Below are 20,324 nucleotides of genomic sequence, written 5' to 3' on the forward strand. Positions count from 1 at the left end.
TACATAATGTATGATATCACAACAGATTGAATGCTGAAAAAGACATAGGAATCCAGCTGACTTCTGTTAACTGGATATTAAAGAGATAAGCAAAAACTTAAATGCCATACTTTTTACTAACATTTTTGTTTGGAATATATAGTTATTAAAATATGTAAAACGTAGGTTTATTCAGAAATTTTTTAAGATCATTTTAATTTCTAATAAAGTAAATATTAATAAATATGACTCACACAAAATCTATTTGGAGTCCTCAATTTTTTTTTCTTTTTTTTTTTCCTGTCTTACATTTTTTGATGGACTCAACTTTTTTTTTTTTTTAACTTAAAAAGAGGGTCTCACTATGTTGCCCAGGCTGGTTTCAAACTTCTGGGTTCAAGCAATCCTCCTGCCTTGGCCTTCCAAAGTACTGGTATTACAGGTATGAGCCACTGCACTTGGCCTCAATAATTTTTTAAGAGAAAAAGTTTGAGAACCCCTCCTCTAATGTAATACCCCTAGTTGCAATACTCTTGATCTTATGGTTACCGATATCATCTTCACCATATTCCCTCTTATAAAATATTTACTAAAATTCTCCCCAGAGATAACACTTGTTAACAATTTAGTGATTACTTCTAGACATCTCTACTGAATGCTTACATTCACACATATTATATAATTTTACATTCATTGGATCATACTACGGTCTTTCAAAACTTATTCTCCTGAGTTTAATTTTTCTACCTGATCACTCTCTGAATTCTTATAAAATCTTAAGTTCTCTCTTTTTTTTTTTTTTTTTTAAAGGCAGGGTCTCACTCTGTCACTATCACCCAGCCTGGAGTACAGTAGCATGATCATAGCTCACTGCAGCCTCAAACTCCTGGGTTCAAAGGATCCTCTCACCTCAGCCTCCTAAGTAGCTAGGACTACACGTATGTACCACCATACCTGGCTAATTTTTTTATTTTTAGTAGAGACAGGCGTCTCACTTTGTCACTATGTTGCTCAGGCTGGTCTCAAATTCCTGGCCTCAAGCAATCCACCCACCTCAGCCTTCTAAGGTGCTGGGATTCCAGGCATGAGTCACCATGCTTAACCTAAATCCTAAGGTCTTAAAATTGAAAGGGACAGAGGGATCATCTTATCCCATTCGCAACTCAAGTCAGAAACCCTCTCTAAAACATTCATAACCTGAGAGGTCCATTTCATTTGGTTTTATAAACCCTAAATTGTTAGAAACTTTTTCCTTCTCTTGGATATAAATTTGCCTTCTTGATCACTTTTACCCACAGGTTCTAGTTCTACTTTGGGGAACTAGATAGAATGCATCTTATCTGTCTTCACTGGGCTTCATTGTGGGTATTGTCTTCTGTTCTATCTTTCAGTTCACTAATTCTTTTTTAAGTTGTGTCTAAGCTTCTATTAAAACTATCCACTAAATTTTTATTTTCAATTTCCATTTAAACCTGTCTGTTGTATTCTAGTACTCTGCTAAAATTCTCGATTTTATCTTTAACTCTTGATCAGTAAGCATAGTTATTTCAAAGTTTCTGTTTGTTAAGTTCAATATCTGGAACTGCTTTATTAAGCTGTAATTTCTGCTGGTTTTAACTTCCTGCTTGCCTCTTTATATTACTGTTTATTTTTTATTGTGGGTGATATGTTGTATTTGCGAAATTGCTTATAGAAATAATTTGAGGTATAGGATGATTCATGTTTGCTTTTGGCAGGCATGGGGACATTGGCACACTGTATTTATCTTAATCTTAAGTTTAAGGATTTAGATTATTAGTGGCTAAGCTACAATCCCTTGTCTAGGTCTTTCTACTGCCTGTTCACATACGCTTAATCCTTTTGATTCCCACCCTGAGATAAAGAGATTTTAACTAGGCCCATTTCTCTTGACAGACTCTGGGTTCCAGACTTTGTCTTAATAGCATCAAACACCAGACTCACTTCTCTAGGTTTCTGTCATCCTCTGTATTATAGCCTGGTAATTCTTCATTCTTTTGTTAGGACTTCAATGCCTTCAAACAAATTTTTTTTAAATATGTCCAGATGTTCTAATTCTTGATAAGACAGTTGGTCTGAATTACCTAGGCTGCCATTAGTCCCTGCAACCTACTTAAATCCATATTAATATTTTTCTGTCCTTCTGGATTGCTTGGGAAACTGTTAGAGAGCAGGGATAACCCTGACCGGGACATCTGTACCACATTCAACCAGATGTTCTTTAAGAGCTCCTCTTGAAGGTTTAATCTGATATTAATCAGATAGGAAGTACAGTCCTTATGAACAGATTCAGTCTTCCCACAGAGATGAGTGCAGTTCAGAGGGGCGATGGATACAGTGTACAGTGGCCCCATTTTCCTTTATGTTTATATTCTAGTCTTGTAATAAAACTAATGCTCAGAATGAAAGGTCTCAATTTAGGATTTAAGCCAAGTATAAACAAAAAGTTAAAACAAGCTTATTGTTCAAACTTTGACTTAAGTGAAAGAATTGGTTTTTTTATGTGTTTATTTTTGAGATAGGGTCTTGCTCTGCCGCTCAGGCTGGAGTGTAGGGGTGCAATCATAGATCACTGTAACCTCGAACTCCTGGGCTCGAGCAATGCTCCCACGTAAGGCTGCTGAGTAGCTAGGAGAACAAGCGCCACCATACCCAGCTAATTTTTTAAAATTTTTGTAGAGATGGGGCTTTGTATGTTGCCCAAGCTGGTCTCACCTTCTGGCCTCAAGTGATCCTCTTGCCTTTGCCTCCCAAAAGTGCTGGAATTGCAGGCATGAGCCACCATACCCAGCCTGGTTTTATTTTAAAAAAACACTTGTATAAAAAAAAAAAAAAAAAAAGACACAAAATAAATAAAAAACACTTGTGCTGCCCTTCTTTAAAACATTAATTATATGTATGCACATTTTCTTTTATCTGGTGCTTCTCTGAATTCCTTTAGCCCATGTCTTATCCAACTAGTCATGTGGGAATTTGCTCTTTGGGGAGTTAAATATTGAATGTTAACTTCTAGGTAGTACAGAGCAGCCCAATGTGTTTCACCTTTGTATTCTACCTTCATTAGCACTAAGTTTTCTATATTAGCTTTTCTAGAATTTTTGTTTCAAAATTGTATTCCTCTAGTTTATTTGCAGTTTTTCTCTTCTAATTGTTTAATTGTCCATCCCCTACCACCTGCACCAAGGCACATGTACTGTCTTTAATCCATATGTGCCCATAAATTCTAAACTCAAAGATTTCTGATTGTCCCTTATATTTATGGTATTTTTCTACTTCTTCTCTGTTCAGTATATTTTTGCAAGTGTTTCAGTTTTCTTCAGTGTTCGAGGTTCTCTAGTGTATCATTTCATTTTCATGCATCAGAGTGATTCCTACCAGTCTTATATGGAGTCTCTTACATGATGAGTTTTTTATGAGTAAAGTGCAATATTGAGCAACATTGAAGATTTTATTTCTTAATCTAAAACATAGTATTTATTTAATAATGAGATGGAAATACTGGATTTGTGAAAGGGAGAAAGGTGTTTCTCTAAATATATACCTGTGTCAAAAAGCTGCAAGTGCTACTACCACTGTTTATGACCCCTGAATGATTTCTGCTTTCTTTATGTTAATACTTACTCTAATAGTAATTGAACTCCCAAAAAGATCACAAAGTCCCCAATTGCTAGCTTTGTAAATACATTGATGTGTACCTTGTTTGATGAGATAAAAGCTTCAGTAAGTGATATCACTACCTGTGTGGTTAATTTCAAAATATTGTTTGTCTAATACATTGTTGTCAGTGACAACTGAACAAGAACTTTTAGAAGCAGTTGGCTGTCCATTAATGGCAGATTTCAAGGCTATGCAAACTGTGCCAGTTCAGCCCCACATTTTTCTATATTATCATATCAATTGAGTCAGTTCAGAGTAGACAAAGCAAGGTTATGGGAACCACCTAGAGCATCATGCACCATTTAACATCAATGCAGCATACATGAACATCTGCAACTTCAATCTTATTAACAGAGGATAGAATGGAAGGCAGTAAACAGCTTTCTTCATCACTTAATTGCAAAATAGTATTTCCTAATTTTTGCGTTGTTTATCAACAGCAACTTTATCAATAATTGTATAATTATGATTGCCTAGATCACAGTGCCCTCATGCATCTTGTCACTTATTATAGAGTGGTCTGAATTTAATTTGAATTTGAACACATGATACAAGGATAATAAGTTCCTTGAAATGTGAGTTGCAGAATACAAAAGTTTTGTATAGTAGGAGAATGACAAGTTATGATTTTTCTTTCACTTTGGGGATTAACACAGAGAAATGAAAGACTGAAAGGCAGTGAAAGATGAGGGGAAGCCACTAGTTAGATTCAAACATAGCAAACATAGACCCATTGAACATGAGAGTAGGTTATGTTCCTTAGAATTAATCATGAGTAATTCAGTGTTTGCTTTAGGCCCAAATTGAGCTGAATTAAAACAGGATTATTATGCTTAGGTCTTCCCTTCAGTCTCTGTAGTTAAAGAGAAAATGGCAGAAAACTACAAATATAGTGAGGAAAAAGCTATGGTGGCCAAAGTTAAAAATACCACATGCTGAGGAAAGCCTTGACATAGCTGCTCAGCCTTCACTGCTGTTGCTTTTGAAGCCCGATAATGCCACTACTCCTAATTAGCAAATGTTAGTATTACAGTAAGCAATCAAGTGCAGTCTTCAGGCTTTGTGGCAGCAGTTTCATAGTGCAAAATATTGAAGAAAAAACGAAGGAAAACAATATAAGCTCAGCCACGGTTATTGGTGTGGTCAGTGGGAATTATCTCACCAGAGAGCAGGAAAAATGTGAAAACCGGTGGATACATTTAAAGCATGTAAGACAAGGGCCGGCTAGTCTGAAAAGTTTGTCTATTTTAATCATGAAAATCTCACATTTTGACTTAAATCCATTTTATGTTTAAGGAAAAATCTAAGGCCTGTTCATGAAATTACACTTGAAATATTTTAATTTACGGTTAGAGTCTCCTTCCCAAATTAAAAGGTATTAAATTGCATATTTAGTGAGCTCCGTTTGTTCTCAGCTCTCCCCAATTGATAAACATAGTCATTTCCTTTAAAAAAAAAAAAAAAAAAAAACCTCTAGAGTTAGAATGTTTTCTCTCCCTAATTAGTCTGTATTTATGCCTTTAATAATTATCTGTTCATTTTCTAGCAGCAAATATTTGTTCTCAGATTAAATTGCAGAAGGAAGAAAAAAAAAGATAGCTACCCACAGTATACTATCCACAGATGATATAGAGTTATGTCCCTCTTTGTGTGGTTCTTGAGTATAATAGACATAACAGAAGCTTTCTTAATATGATAATCTATTATTTTTTCTATTTGGGGGATGCTAAGAACTGGTTTACTAGAGGTAATAGTTTGATCTGTAGTTATTTATGTTAAAAGATTTTTTTAAAAGGTAATTATAGCCTCTACTATAAACTTGAAAAAGTTGTTCTAACTGTGCAGAATGAGCAGGGAGATATTACTGTATACATACATATAAGCATATATGCCTCTTATCTGAATACCTCAGGGAGCACACTTTTCTGAACCAGGGCTTTGCAATAAATGTGTGTACTACTAACTCTGACACATGTATAGTTCTCCTTTAAAGAACTTGTATACAAACGTTATTCAGGAACCTCTTCTAGGAGCTATTTATCAAAACTGCTATGATAATAACTTTGTCCTAATGAGTTTCAGTCTCTGTTTAGGGAGTAATCGATAAACTACAAATTAATGTTCCATAATTCACATTATAATGCACATATAATTATTTTGAGATGAGGCGAACCCTATGCATTTAATTTACAGCTGTAATTAAGTAAGCTCATTTGATACTAATTAAGTAAGCCTAAAAGGATCATAAGTTTGTGTATTTAATTATCAAGGTACAATCAGCAACTAATTTCTTGAAAAGCTTTCCTATCTTTAGTTCAACACTGATCTCAGCCCACACTACAATTTATCTTCTTGCATCTTTAGTAGATTAAAATGCATTGTGAATTGTGGAGAATCTACTAGGTAAGTTAGCTTCTTTGTTTAAAAAATACATATATGTATATATACACATACATATAGGTATGTATGTATGTATCTTGCCATGTGAAAAAACAGGCTTAAGAATACAGAAATTCTATAATCTGGTAAAACTGTCCTTAAGAAGTGAAGGAGAAATTAAGACATTTCCAGATAAAAGATGAAGAGGTTTATTGCTAATAGACCTGTCCTACAAGAAATGCTAAAAGGGAATGTTTCAGGATTAAATGAAAAAATGCTAGACAGTAACTCAAAGCCATATGAAGAAATAAAGAACTCCTGTAAAGGTATCTACATAAGTAAATATAAAAACCAGTATTGCTGGTTTGTAACTCTTCTTTCATTCATGAAAGGAAAATGCTTAGGCCGGGTGCAGTGGCTCACTCCTGTAATCCCAGCACTTTGGGAGGCCGAGGCAGGCAGATCATGAGGTCAAGAGATCAAGACCATTCCTGGCCAACATGGTGAAACCCCATCTGTACTAAAAATACAAAAATTAGGTGGGCGTGGTGGCACGCTCCTGTAGTCCCAGCTGCTAGGAAGGCTGAGGCAGGAGAATCACTTGAACCTGGGAGGCGGAGGTTGCAGTGAGCTGAGATCGCACCACTGCACTCCAGCCTGGTGACAAAGCAAGATTCCATCTCAAAAAAAAAAGAAGAAAAATGCCTAAAAAAATAATTATATGTTAATGGAAAGACGTGTAAAATATGTAATTTATGACAACAACATAAAGAGGGGAACAGAAGTGTATAAGAGCAAGGCTTTTCATACTCTCCAGGCTAAGTTGGTATTAATTCAAACTAGATTGTTATGAATTTAGGATTTTAATTGTAATTCCCATAGTAACCCACTAAGAAAATAAGAAATAGGTCAGGCACGGTGGCTCACGCCTATAATCCCAGCACTTTGGAAGGCCAAGGCAGGCAGATCACAAGGTCAGGAGATCAAGACCATCCTGGCCAACATGGTGAAACCCCGTCTCTACTAAAAATACAAAAATTAGCTGGGCATGGTGGCACACTGCCTGTAGTCCCAGCTACTTGGGAGGCTGAGGCAAGAGAATCACTTGAACCCGGGAGGCGGAGGTTGCAGTGAGTCAAGATCGCACTACTGCACTCCAGCCTGGGTGACAGACCGAGACTCTCAAAAAATAAAAAAAAGGAAAGAAAATAAGAAATAATGAAGTTTTCTCTATTTTTGTTAAAGTCGTACATAAAAATTAGATTATTAGAAAATATACTTAATTGCTAGCTTAGAAGTCTTTTAAATTCTACTGTCAGCCAGGCACAGTGTCTCACACCTATATTTCCAACACTTTGGAAGGACAAGGCAGGAGGATCACTTGGGCCCTGGAGTTCAAGACCAGCCTCTGTAACATAGGGAGACCCTGTCTAGAAAAAATTAAAACAATTAGCCAGGTATGATGGCATTCACCTATTGTCCTAGGTACTCAGGATGCTGAGGTGGGAGGACCGCTTGAGACTGAAAGATTGAGGCTGCAGTGAGTCCTGATTACACCAGTCCAACCTGGGCGACAGAGTGAGACTCTATTAAAAGGAAAAAAAAAAAAATCTGTCAGTCAATCAGCTAATACTTAAGTATTTAATATGGTAGACTTCCTGCTAAGTTTCAACAATTGTCTCCATTTCTTCCCACTAAATTTTTTAATGTATAGTCAAGAAAGAAGAGCTATCTGAAGTCTAGAGTGACATTCTAGTGTTGGGAAATGCTGGATAAAATGTTCACATTTTCAGATTCCCCAGCCACATTTAAACTCAAAAAATGTGAAAACTTGTCCCCGTGACTTTCCTGAAGGTCGAAAAGATATTTCTGTCTCCATCCCTTCAAAACCAAGATACCTGATTGTGAGGAGGAGAAAACGCCTCTATGGTCCAGTGTATGTTGTCTTCAATCTCAAAGCATGTTTAGAGTATTGCCATTGCTATCAGAAATGTGAACTTGCCCCTCAGATCCTAGATTTTCAGATTGAGCGAATCAGAATTTAGGCTTTCCCCCTTCCTTATCAGAGGCCACTGTGGTAAAATATTATGGAAAGTAATTGTTGGCCAGGCACAGTGGCTCATGCCTGTAGTCCCAACACTTTACAGCTCACATAGAACATTTACTTGTATTATCTAAAATGAGGTATTAAAATAGATGAACAAACTGATATCTGGACTGGGAGGGAGTTGTTCCTTCTTTTATTTCTTTGGGGTACCACTAGCACAGCTTGTCAGTACATTAAAAATAGAGACTTTTTGGCATTACTTTGTTTTTTCCAAGATTAACTAGCACAGCACAAATTTCTTGTGCCTAGGTGTAACCAGTGTTGAGACTTCACATACCACACACAATTAAAGACACCAACCTACTGACAGCAATATTATGCCCAGTTTGTATATGGTGTCTGGGTCATCTGAGGAAGTAAAAATAGTATTGTGATCTGTGAACAGGCCAAGTCTAGCAGGTGCCATTTGCATAGACTAGAGTATAAATAGTATCCTCAAAACTATATGATGTAATGTCCCTAAAATGAATTATCTCCCATCTTCTTTCATTCTCAGAAACAAAAATACTGATTCTTGTATTGTTTGATGGAAAACTATTAATTGTTCAACATAACTAGCAAAGTATAAAGACTTGACACCTAATGACTTCTTTTTTCTCTGAGAGTTAGAATTAGTATGTAGCTTAAGAAGAGCTGTATGGCCGGGCGCGGTGGCTCACGCTTGTAATCCCAGCACTTTGGGAGGCCGAGGCGGGCGGATCACAAGGTCAGGAGATCGAGACCACAGTGAAACCCCGTCTCTACTAAAAATACAAAAAATTAGCTGGGCACGGTGGCAGGCGCCTGTAGTCCCAGCTACTCAGGAGGCTGAGGCAGGAGAATAGCGTGAACCCGGGAGGCGGAGCTTGCAGTGAGCTGAGATCGTGCCACTGCACTCCAGCCTGGGCAATAGAGCGAGACTCTGTCTCAAAAAAAAAAAAAAAGAAGAGCTCTAGGCATTTAGAATGATATTTAGGGCAGTGAAGGGGAAATGGAGGCATCAGCTAGTAATAGTTTAGAACCAGTTCTGAATGGAATTGCCAAAATTAGGTATAGTATTAGAAAATAAATATGGCCTATTTTGACACAGGGTCTTGAATTTTTTTTTAATAGACTTGTGCCATTCTTCTTAATCTAATAGCCATTGCCTATCCTGAATTATGGAGAACTGGTTTGTCTAGTGACATCCCCATACGTTATAGGAAGAATGTTTCCTTCTTTAAAATTTTTTGATAGACACTTGAGTCAAATGAAGAAATCCCAGATGAAAAATTTCAGAAAGGACATTCTACTCTCTTGTTTGGAAAATTGTCCCTTTCAGCTAGTTGTAAGCCAAAGGAGAAAACTTAAGGGATTTTATTATGCAGCTACATTTTTTAACTGATAACAGTTAGCCTTCCCTGTCCTTTCCTGCCTAAACAGATCCTGATGCTGCAAACCAACGTTTCTTTCTGTTTTTATCACTGTTGATACAGGTTATTTAAAAGAGAATCAGTGGTGTGGTAGCAAATGTTTTATGACTGGCTTTCAGCAAAAAAATAACGTAGGTTAGTAGCAATTGTGTCATGGTTTAAATACTCCCACCATCAATGTGAGGTCACTGAATGCAGATTTGAGAAGAGCTTTGTATATGCAGAATTAATTCTCATTAGCCAATCTGGCTCCAGCACACCACTGACAGTTAAAAGCGGTGGATGACTGATGTGAGGAACCGCGTGAATGAATGTCAAAAACGTTATGCTAAAAAAAGTGCTGAGGTAAGAAGCCAGATATAAAAGAACATATACTGTATGTTTACATTTATTTGAATTTAGAACAGGCAATATTAATTTACAGTGATAGAAATCAGATCAGTAGCTTTTTGGTTTTTGTTTTATTGAGAAAGAATTTGGCTATGAAGGGATATGAAGGAACTTTCTTCTTCTTCTTTTTTTTTTTTTTTTTTTTTGAGACAGAGTCTCGGTCTTGTCACCCAGGCTGGAGTGCAATAGTGCCATCTCGTTTCACTGCAACCTCTGCCTCCGGTTCAAGCAATTCTCCTGCCTCAGCCTCACAAGTACCTGGGATTACAGGTGCCCACCACCACGCCCAACTAATCTTTTTGTATTTTTAATGCAGACAGGGTTTCACCATGTTGGCCAGGCTGGTCTCGAACTCAGGACCTCAGATGATCCACCCACCTTGGCCTCCCAAAGTGCTGAAATAACAGGTATGAGCCAGCGCACCTGGCCGGGAACTTTCTTAGATAAAAATATTCATAGCAGCATTACCCAATAGAACTTTCTACAGAACTATCAACGTAACAATTGTATTTTCAGTCCTTGCTTGGGAAAAATAAAAAACCAAACAGCAATTTAAAGATAGTCTAGTAGGCCAGGTGTGGTGGCTCACACCTGTAATCCTAGCATTTTGGGAGGCCGAGGCGGGCAGATCACTTGAGGTCAGGAGTTCGAGACCAGCCTGGCCAGCATGGTGAAACCCCATCTCTACTAAAAATACAAAAATAAGCCAGCTGTAGTGGCAGGTGCCTACAATCTAGGCTACTTGGGAGGCTGAGGCAGGAGAATCACTTGAACCTGGGTGGCAGAGGTTGCAGTGAGCTGAGATCATGCCACTGCCCTCCAGCCTGGGTGATAGAGTGAGACTTAGTCTCAAAAAAAAAAAAAAAAAAAGCCTAATTATAAGATGGAACCCGGTATGCTAGTATATATTTTTAACAGTCAGTTCATAGCAAACCAAGCCCTAGTTTGTTGTGTTTTCTAATTTCCATGGTGTAAATACTCCCACCATGACTCACCGTTCAAACTACCAAGATGAAGGCATTGAATGGTGAGTTGGGAAGAGAAATGTACGATCAATTCAAAAGCTGGTGTGAACTCAATTTCTGAACTGCTTCTACCAATCACTATTATTGAGGGACTAAATTTTCTTGGTTTTAGTTTAATTCTTTAGATTATTCAATCTTTCCCAGAGCTGTGTCTTTGCCCAGAGACTTTATTGAACCTCAGATGTCTGACTAAGCTATACCTCAACTTTAGATCCTTTAACAGAAGGAAGAACATGAGGACCTGGGTGCGGTGGCTCACGCCTGTAATCCTAGCACTTTGGGAGGCTGAGGTTGGCAGATCACTTGAGGTCAGGAGTTCAAGACCAGCCTGGACCACATGATGAAACCCTATCTCTACTAAAAATACAAAAATTAGTTGGGCATGGTGGTGGGCACTTGTAATCCCAGCTACATGGGAGGGTAAGGCAGGAGAATTGCTTGAACCCAGGAGGCAGAGGTTGTAGTGAGCCGAGATTATGCCACTGCTCTCCAGCCTGAGTGACAGATCTAGACTCTGTCTCCAAAAAAAAAAAAGGAATAACATGAGTATTATCCTTCAAGTATTTCTGCAACTTTTTTTTCCTCCTGGTGCTGCAGCTTATATTCATAAAGAATGGTGAGGAATACAACCAAGCTTTAAAATTGGTGTACTTGAGAGGTTTCGTTGTTGTTGTTTTTACAGGTAATTAACCATATGTTACACATTTTAATCTGCTTTTAAGTGCAAGAGAGATTGGCAAATGACTCAATAAAGAAAAGACTTCTGCTTAAATTGGATAAAATGGTTGTTTACTGGTGTTTATTGCTGTATTCCAAGTAGACAAGTAATCTGTGAATCCAGTTTAGTTTATTGGACAATAAATAGTACTGAGAACTTTTATCAGTGTTTGATTGTCAGGGTGCCCATTGAAATTGACTTCATACTTTAGGGAACTTTAATTTTATTGTATAGTATACACTGTTTAAAAAAAAAATCTTTGTCTTTCAGTATAAACCTATGACATTGCCTTGTGGCATTATTATCCCTGAAATGCTTTCTTGCTCTAAGATTTCTTCTATGCCATAGAGAAAAAAGGAACTTTTGGTTCCCTCCTATCTAATGCAGTTTTGGGTTTTTTTGTTTTGTTTTGTTTTGATTTTTGTAAACTCTAAATATTTTCCATTGCCACCATCAACAATTCAAATAACAATCTTACTGAGGGAAAGTCCATGATTAGAAATAGCTGCTTCTTCAAAAATAAAGAACTTTGTATGTACATATCCACTTTGAAAATCTTGACCATTGTGCTCAGAAGAAGATACATGATTTTAACAAGGGTCACATTTAGAATACCAATAATGTCCTACTCCTGCAATAATTGGGACCAGGCCACTAAAAAGAAAGCAACTGATGTTTGGCCTTTCAGTATTTTCTATAACTATGATGCCTTGGTCCAAATTATCTAATAAATGCTTCTTCCTATTCTCCCAGCGCTAAGAGTCCATGGTCTCTTTATAAAGAAGAATCATATACATATAGATATTACCTGAATTTATATGGCATCCTCATGAGGTGAATCCCACATATATCACTAGGATTCATTTGATTGCCCTAGTTTGATCCAATTCAAGTATTAATTCAGGCCAGGTGCAATGGCACATGCCTATAATCCCCGCACTTCGGGAGGCTGAGGTGGGCAGATCACCTGAGTTCAGGAGTTTGAGGCCAGCCTGGCCAACATGGGGAAACCCCCATCTCTACTAAAAATACAAAAATTAGCCAGATGTGATGGCAGGCACCTGTAGTTCTAGCAACTTGGGAGGCCGAGGCAGGAGGATTACTGGGTGAACCCAGGAGGCAGAGGTTGCAGTGAGTAAGCCAAGATTGCACCACCGCACTCCAGCCTGGGTGACAAGAGCGAGACCCTGTCTCAATAGAAAAAAAAAAGGGGGGGGGGCCAATATGGGCCTAGGGCCTGCCATTCAGACTTCCGCTTATTGTGGAGACCAAGGGCTGGCGGCAGGTGAGTCACAGGTGAAGGAAATGCGGTGAGCGAACCCAGCACTCTGCAAGGGCCCCGACCCCTCCTGACTGGGACCCAGGAGCTCAACGGGCAGTGACCGGCACCCCCTTCACCCTGGGCCGCCTTCCCTTCATCAACTCTGGGAACCTTACTCTGGGGGTTGCAATTGGGGGTCAAGAAGAAAACCTTCACCCCAAATATCATCAATCAGAAGAACCCAAGGAAGAAGTAGAGCTGTCAAGAAGGAGAAACGTGAAAGGGACAGAGATGGACAGAGAGAGGTTCATGGACAGGGATGAGGCCGCCCAGAAGTGACCCAGTCCCACTCCATCTTTGAGCAAGGCCCAGCTGAAATACTGAAGAAAAAAGGGAACTGGGATAAGACAGTGGATGTGTCAGACATGGGACCTTCTCGTATCATCATCAAAAAAGAGAAGAAAGAGATGGACGAGGACACGAAACATCTCACCATGCTGGAGAAGGACAATTTCATCGATGACCCCAGGCTGAGGAATGACACTCGAAACATGCCTGTGCAGCTGTCATTGGCTCACTCGGGGTGGGTTTTTAAGGAAGAAAATGATGAACCAGATGTTAAACCTTGGCTGGCGGGCCCCAAGGAAGAGGTAGGTATACCTACTGTGAAATTGAAAGAGGAGCCACAAGATGAGGAGGAGGAGGCCAAGATGAAGGCTCCTCCCAGAGCAGCCAGGAAGACTCCCGGGCCTCCCGAAGGACATACCTGTGGCAGAGCTGCTCAGGGAGCTGAGCCTCACCAGGGAGGAGGAACTGCTGTTCCTCCAGCTGCCCGACAACTCTCCCTGGCCACCCACCACCCAGTCCATCAAGGCAGAGGAGCAGGGTGAGGATGGACCGGTGGTACTCATCAAGCGGGAGAAAGAGAAGGAAGCCAGGCTGGCAGAGATTGCTTCTATCCTAGCTGACCTGAGAGAGGGTCAGGTTGGCAAGCTGCCCATCCACAGATCCAAAAGAGTGCAACTCCTCCTGGGCAAGGTTACTCTGGACATGACCATGGGAACCGCCTGCTCTTTCCTGCAGGAGAGGGTGTCTGTGGGCCTTGGAGGTAGGACCAGGGAGACATGTGAAGCACAAACTTGTGTGTTCCCCTGATTTTGAATCCTTCTTAGATCACAAACACTGGTAAAATGATCAGATGGAGGAGGATGGCGGGCGGCTGCTGTCTGCTCCAGACATTTTGTTCTCGAATCTCTGCAACCCAGGAGAGGCCAGTTGAGCCCACCCACTCCAGCGTTTGGCAGCCATTGTCCCAGTTTCCCCCAGGGCCCATGGGGCTTCATCCCACAGCAACTGTGAATGGCACAGTGACCTTCCCACAGTGTGGAGATGGCACGTCCTTGCTGCTGGGGACTTGTCCATGCTATTTATTTTTGTATTTGTGTCTTAATCTCTTCAACTGACTGCATCCTCCCAAGGGAGGGGGGAGGATCTGTGGGAAGGTGCAGGCTTTTGGTGGCTGTTGGGGCATCAGGCAGGAAGTGTGAGGACTGCAGCTTTTGTTGGTGCTCCCTTCTTCCTCCCAGAGGCAGCGTAGGAGAGAGAGCAAGGATTGAGTCTGAGACTTAAGCATGGGGTCCCAGCTCATCAGTTTCTGGTTCTGTGTCCTCGGACAAACTACCTAACCTTTCTGAGCCTCCTGTTCCTCATCTAACAAAAATGGGGATGATACCTACTTCGCAGGGTTGACGTGAGGATTACATGGGATATTATAGATGAAAACTCCTTGCACAAGGCCAGAACCAGTAGCCACTCAATAAATGTTAATTTCCTTTTAAGTAAATAAATAAATATCAAGTGTTAATTCAAAGTCACCACGAGAGCATTCTATGTTTTGGGGTTTTCATTTTGTTTTGTTTTAGAGACAGGGTCTCATTATTTCACCTAGACTGGAGTGCGGTGGCACAATCACAGCTCACTGCATCCTCGAATTCCTGAACTCAAAGGATCCTCCTGCCTCAGCCTCCTGAGTAGCTGGAACTATGAGCATGTGCTACCATACCTAGTTAATTTTTTTTAATCTGTAGACTGCCTCTGTGGACAGTTTTTTAAATTTTTTGTCAAAATGGGATCATGCTTTGTTGCCCAGGCTGGTCTTGAGTTCCTGGCCTCAAGTGTTCCTCCCACCTTGGCTGAGACGACAGGTGTGAGCCACTGCACCTGGTCAGCCTTCTTTCTTTAAACAGGATCTGAATCTAGATTCATCAACTCATAAATATGTCCTCATTTTAAAATGATGGAATGATAGAAAGTGAAAGCAACAATCAAATCATATTTTCATTATTTCCAGAATGTGTTCAGCACAGTTAAGTCTGGAAAGGTTTTTGGGAAAGGTTGTGCAAGGTTGAATTTATTCATTCCTTCTAAATTTCAAGCAATTGTATGATTTAAGCATCTGAAATGCTAAATTATGAAATCCCAGTGGGCAGGATCATTGACCACTAGAAACTTGAGTTTATTTGCTTACGTGGTTTACTAAACTAAGCTAGAGAAATATAGTACAGTTATTTACTACTTAATATCAGCCAGAAAATGTATAGTGAGTTCATACTATACTAGATTCTGAGAGAGAATCAAATGTAAAACATACACCAGTCTCAAGGAACTTAAAATCTAGTAGGAATAATCATTATATTCAGCAATAAATGTTAATTGAGCACCTACTCTCTACCAGATACAGTACTAAGAGCTGGGAATAAGATTAAGTCATAATTCCTACCCATAAGGACCTCAAAGTTTAGTTGGGAAGACATTTGTAAAGAAGTAATTATAACTATGATAGATACTTTCCTGGAAGTATGTGAAGGTTATAAGTGATGGCATAAAAGAGAATAATCAGTTCTGCTTGGAGGCCAAGGACTATAGCCAAGAAGACATACATGCCTTATTTGGAACTAAGAGTGAAAAACAATTTGAAATGTAGACTTGATATATACACAAGAATAAAAGACCATGGCACATTTGGGAAATCATGAGTATGACCAAAGAGTAACTGTTTGACTAAAGTTACTCTTTTGGTCAGGGAATGGTAAAGTTTGAACAATAGGCTGGATTCATATCCTAGAGTTAAGAGTTTATTCAATATAGAACCATTGAAGAGTTTTTAACAGGGGAATAATATCAGATTTGTATTCATGAAAAATTACTCCATTTATTCATCATATATTTATTGAGCCCCTATAATATACCAGGCATAGTTCTGGATGCTAGCGATCATCAGAAAAAAATATTGCCTTTTCTATAACTCCTCTTACCTAGGCAGCCAAGTTTTGTGCCCTGAGCCCTAGCTCCTTTCCTGTGCTCAACTGAGTGAATCAGGGTTAGGAACCTCACCAAAGGTAGACAGTCCATAGATGGTCAGTGAACTATGAGCTAATAGAGCAGAGGAAACCAGTTTTTCATTTGTCTGTTTTTGAGATAGGATGTCCCTCTGTCACCCAGGCTGGAGTGCAGTGGTGCTATCGTGGCTCACTACAGCCTCAACCTCCCGGGTTCAAGCAATCCACCTACCTTAGTTAGCCTCCCAAGTAACTGGGACTATAGGCACGCACCACCATGCCCAGCTGACTTTTTATTTTTTTTGTAGAGACAGCCTGTTGTGCAGGCTGGTCTCAAACTCCTGGGCTCAAGTGATTCTCCTATTTCAGCTTCCCAAGGCTCTGGGATTACAGGCATGAACCACCATGCCTGACTGGAAACCAGTTCTTCAGATAAGAGAGTGCAGCAGATAACATTTAAAGAAGTAGAGACCAGGTTGAAATGAACAGCTTTATGGTAAGATTAAAGTGATATGCTTCATTTAGTGAACTTACTAAAGATAATAGAAACCTCATTAATTCATATTTTTTATATATATATAGAGAGAGAGCATCTGAAATGCTAAATTATTAAATCCCAATGCAGGATCATTGACAACTAGAAACTTGAGTTTATTTGCTTATGTGGTTTACTAAACTAAACTAGAGAGAGAGAGAGTCAGGTGCAGTGGCCCACACCTATAATCCCAGTACTTCGGGAAGCCAAGGTGGGAGGATCACTTGAGTCTAGGAGTTTGAAACCAGCCTAGGCAACATAGGGAGGCCCTATCTCTATTAAAAAAAAAAAAAAATTAACTGGGCATGGTGGCACATGCCTGTGGTCCCAGCTACATAGGAGGTTGAGGCAGGAAGATCATTTGAACCCGGAACTCAAGGCTGCTATGAGCTGTGATGGCACCACTGCACCCGAGCCTGGGTGACAGAGAGAGATCCTGTCTCTAAAAAATTTCTTAAATGCACTCACATACACTAAACCAAGGGGAAATAAGGTTTTAGAGCAGTAATTCCATCTATCATTGTTTTCTTGGTCATTTTTCCATGGAAAACTATTTTTGTATTCAAAGTCAACACTCATTCTCTTATATATTTACATTCAAAAGTGACGACCTTAACTGGAATTAACTTGAAACATTTATAGAAAATTAGATGCAGCCATGAACAAACTAAGAGATTTTACCACAAATAATGATGTAGAGGCAGGTAGTCTGCAAGGTCAGAATCATGCCTTCAGAAGCAGCAATTTTAAGTGAGACCTGAATCTCCTATACTCAAAGGTCTCGCATTAGCATTCTCTAGAGGGATAGAACTAATAGTATATATACATATACATACGTATACATATGTATACACATACATATACACACACACACATACATATATATATATATATATATATGAGTTTATTAACTAGTGTTAACTCATACAATCACAAGATCCCACAATAGACCATCTACAAGCTAGGAGCAAGGAAGCCAGTCCGAGTCTCAAAGCTGAAGAACCTGGAGTCCGATGTTCGAGGGCAGGAAGCATCCAGCACAGGAGAAAGATATAGGCTGGGAGGCTAAGCCAGTCTGGACTTCTCAGGTTTTTCTGCCTTCTTTATATTCTCTGACAGCTGATTAGATGGTGCCCACCCAGATTAAGGGTGGGTCTGCCTTCCCCAGTCCACTGACTCAAATGTTAATCTCCTTTGGCAACACCCTCACAGACACACCCAGGATCAATATTTTGCATCCTTCAAGCCAATCAAGTTGATACTCAGTATTAACCATCACAAGTTTCATTTCAAGATTAATAATATCCTTGTCCATTTAATCATTAAAAAGAATGCTTATTGTCTGTCGACTTTTACTCTAAGTGCTTTATATGTATTAACTGATTTACTCCTCACAAAAATCCTATAAGTACCTATAAATGCTATTATTGTTCCTTTTTTCTTTCTGAGATAACGTCTGGCTCTGTCACCCAGGCGGGAGTGCAGCGGCATGATCTCGGCTCACTGCAATTTCCTGCTCCTGGACTCTAACCATCCTCCCACCTCAGCCTCCTGAGTAGCTGGGACTACAGGAATACACTACCACATCCAGCTATTTTTTTTTGTATTTTTTGTAGAGATGGGGTTTTGCCATGCTACCCAGGCTGGTCTCGAACTTGTTAGCTCAAACGATCTGCCCATCTCAGACTCCCAAAATGCTGGGATTACAGACATGCGCCACCATGTCTAGCCTCCTATTTTAAATATGAGAAAATTGGCCTGGCACAGTGGCTCATGCCTATAATCCCAACACTTTGGGAGGCCGAGGTAGGAAGATTACTTGAGCCTAGGAGTTTGAGACCAGCCTGGGCAACATGGCGAAAACTCATCTCTACAAAAAATTAGCTGGGCATGGTGGCATGCACCTGTAATCCCAACTACCTGGGAGGCTGAGGTAGGAGGATCACTTGAGCCAGGGAAGTTGAGGCTGTAGTGAGCCGAGATCGCACCACTGCACTCCAGCCAGGGTGACAAAGTGAGACCCTGTCTCAAAAAAAATAAAGGGGGTGGGCACGGTGGCTTATGCCTGTAATGCCAGCACTTTGGGAGGCCGAGGTGGACGGATTATGAGGTCAGAAGTTCGAGACCAGCCTGGCCAATATGGTGAAATCCCATCCCTACTAAAAATACAAAAATTATCCAGGTGTGGTGATGCACACCTATAGTCCCAGCTGCTCAGGAGGCTGAGGCAGAAGAATCACTTCAACTCAGGAGGCAGAGGTTGCAGTGAGCCAAGATCGTGCCACTGCACTCCAGCCTGGGTGACAGAATGAGACTCCATCTCAAAGAAAAAAATAAAAGGAAAAAAAAGGAGAATTTAATTTGATTACCAGATTGTAAATGGCAAATCTGGAATGTGAACCCAAGCATTCTGACTTATATTCTTAACCACGGTTATACTCCCTCTATTCTCTATGGAGAATTTATCAACTTAATTTAGTCAAATTTGGTTATCAGTACCAGGCTTATGGAAATTTAAATGTCAGTTAACTGCTGTATAATGATGAATCAAAATCTATTTATTCCATGATCACCTTTTTTTCAGAAAAGTAGTTGCAACATTACTTGAATGACAACTTTGGGATCACATTTTACTACTTCTCTTTCATTCATTTGTCCCAAATTCCTGCCTTTGCATGGGACCCTAAGCAGTTGACAAACCTCAGTGTCATCATTTATAAAATAAGATTAGTGATACCTTACTCATTTGATAATTAGATGAGATAAAATATACAAAGCATTTGGTGCAGTGCTTTTTCACTCAGATAACTACTGTTGCATTCCATTGCCTGATGTATCAAATCCAAACTTTTGCCTAGCTTTCAAAGTCTCCCTAGAAATGGCTAGATCCCACTCATCTTGATTTATTTTTTGCCTTACTTGATATATAAACTTTCTTCTGTCTCTGTTCCTCTTGGGACATACACACCTTTCTTTTCCTCTCTTCTTCATTATCCACATCTTTAAGACCTAGTTTAAGTTCAGTCTTCTCCATGAAAACATCTCCAGTTAAACTCATATTGTTTCTTCCCTTTTTTGAACTCCTGTTGAAGTTATAATAGATATTACATGGTGTGACATTTCACAGATTCTTTGATATATGCTAGGTTTCTCTTTCCATCTAGATTCTAAGCTCCTTGAGAAGACAGATCATGTCTTAATATTTTTCTGTGTCTCCCCCAGAGGATCTAACAGAGTATCATAACTATTGTTCTATGAGATCTAATGAGCTCATAGCTATTGTTCAACAAATACTTATTACCTGATTGAAGAAAATAAGCTCCTAAAAATACCTTATAATATTATATAGGTCTTTATATTGTCAGTGTGTTTTTATAACACTGTTAATACTTAATCCATATTATAGTCACAGAAAATAGGTAGAACAGATATTATCTTCATTTTTTAGGTAATAACACTGAGTTTAAATTACATTGTGGCTTGCCCAAGGATTCTTGATAAGTAGCATTATTGGCCCCACCCCCAA

At 39.5% G+C, this 20,324-nt stretch overlaps 1 protein-coding gene and 1 pseudogene across 3 annotated transcripts in view; both read left to right on the plus strand.

Annotated features, from left to right (window-relative positions):
- ADK (adenosine kinase) overlaps positions 1–20,324 on the plus strand; it is a 591,886-nt gene that overhangs the window by 524,131 nt on the left and 47,431 nt on the right. The gene's annotated exons all lie outside the window — the stretch shown is intronic.
- LOC111537966 lies at positions 12,285–14,114 on the plus strand (annotated as a pseudogene).

Source organism: Piliocolobus tephrosceles, chromosome 9 (genome assembly GCF_002776525.5).
Source record: "Piliocolobus tephrosceles isolate RC106 chromosome 9, ASM277652v3, whole genome shotgun sequence".
In the NCBI taxonomy this organism is placed as follows: Eukaryota; Metazoa; Chordata; class Mammalia; order Primates; family Cercopithecidae; genus Piliocolobus; species Piliocolobus tephrosceles.